Below are 1,480 nucleotides of genomic sequence, written 5' to 3'. Positions count from 1 at the left end.
GGTTAGGAAGCCATTCCCTTCTCCAGAGGATCTTGCTGACCCAGGGATCAAACCTGGGTATCCCACATTGCAGGCAGATTAGTATTTACAACATTCTTCAGCCATAACAGTATCATACCTGATATTATAGGATACACTACAAACACATCCATACATTTTCCTCAGAATTTTTATAATGCGAACAAAGGTAAATTTAACAATTTTTTCCAGTCTTTCACCCTGGATTACATAATTTTAAAGTGTTTAAGAGTATATACTATTAGAGAGAAGGTGTATAAATACAAGATTTAAAATGAAATAACTAAATATAGCTCTTTGCCTCATTTGTGCCCTAGCGCCACCCGGACATCGTGCTGGCCGCCGACACCATGAAGATCTGGACTTCGGAGCACGTCTTTGACCATCCATGGGAAACCGTTACAACAGCTGCAATGCAGAAATACCCAAATCCTATGAATCCGAGTGTGGTTGGAGTTGATGTACTGGACAGACACATAGATCCCTCTGGAAAGTTGCATAGCCATAGACTTCTCAGCACAGAGTGGGGACGGCCTTCTACTGTGAAGTCTATTATTGATGTGGCAAGAACCAAAACATATGTGCAAGAACATTCTGTAGTGGATCCCGTAGAGAAAACAATGGAACTTAAATCTACAAATATTTCATTTACAAATATGGTTTCAGTAGATGAGAGACTTATATACAAACCACATCCTCAAGACCCAGAAAAAACTATTTTGACTCAAGAAGCCATAATTACTGTGAAAGGAGTCAATCTCGGCAGTTACCTTGAAGGGCTGATGGCAAGTACGATATCATCAAATGCTAATAAAGGCGGAGAAGCAATGGAGTGGGTAATACATAAATTAAATGCTGAAATTGAGGAACTGACAGCTTCAGCAAGAGGAAGCATACAGACACCAATGGCAGCAGCAGCATTTGTGGAGAAATTATAATGGAGGTTGATAGATGGCACCCAGTTCCCCAGGTCTCTACAAGCTGGCGGTATATTTATTTGTTATTGAAAAAATACAACTCTATTTTAGGTAGAATTTTTTTTTTAAATAAGCTGAAGAAAAGCTATGTGACTTGATCAAACAGAGGTGCAGGGTTTCTAAATAAAAGGGATCAGCTGAAATTAGTATTGTCTGAAATGACTGATTTTGAGGATTCCGGTATTTATGCAAAATTTTAAGCTTTTTGAAAAGTATGCTTGGAAATTGGTATTGGCTGATGAAACCTCCTTAAGGTAGAATTTTAAAGCTTGTCATGCATTGGAACTCTACCTGGCTTTGGACCAACCCCAGAACCAAGCAGAGGCCCTTCTGCATATGCAAGACTGCCCTGCTGCGGTAAACTTGGAGAGCTTCCATGAGGGAACTCACTGTTAAAGGAGAAACTATCGTTTTAAAAAGACGTTAACTGTATGAAATAATTTGCTATAAACCACCATTAAAAATTACAATGCTTTAATTTCATA

The 1,480-nt window shown here is 38.8% G+C and overlaps 1 pseudogene; it reads left to right on the top strand.

Moving 5' to 3' along the window:
- The first annotated feature begins 317 nt into the window (after window positions 1-317).
- Window positions 318-1,167, top strand: LOC105005165 (annotated as a pseudogene).
- The last annotated feature ends 313 nt before the right edge of the window (window positions 1,168-1,480 follow it).

Source organism: Bison bison, unplaced genomic scaffold, assembly GCF_000754665.1.
Source record: "Bison bison bison isolate TAMUID 2011002044 unplaced genomic scaffold, Bison_UMD1.0 scf7180017864487, whole genome shotgun sequence".
Lineage (NCBI taxonomy): Eukaryota > Metazoa > Chordata > Mammalia > Artiodactyla > Bovidae > Bison > Bison bison.
Note: the sequence above shows the minus strand (reverse complement) of the source record. Positions and strands in the feature narration are given on the sequence as shown.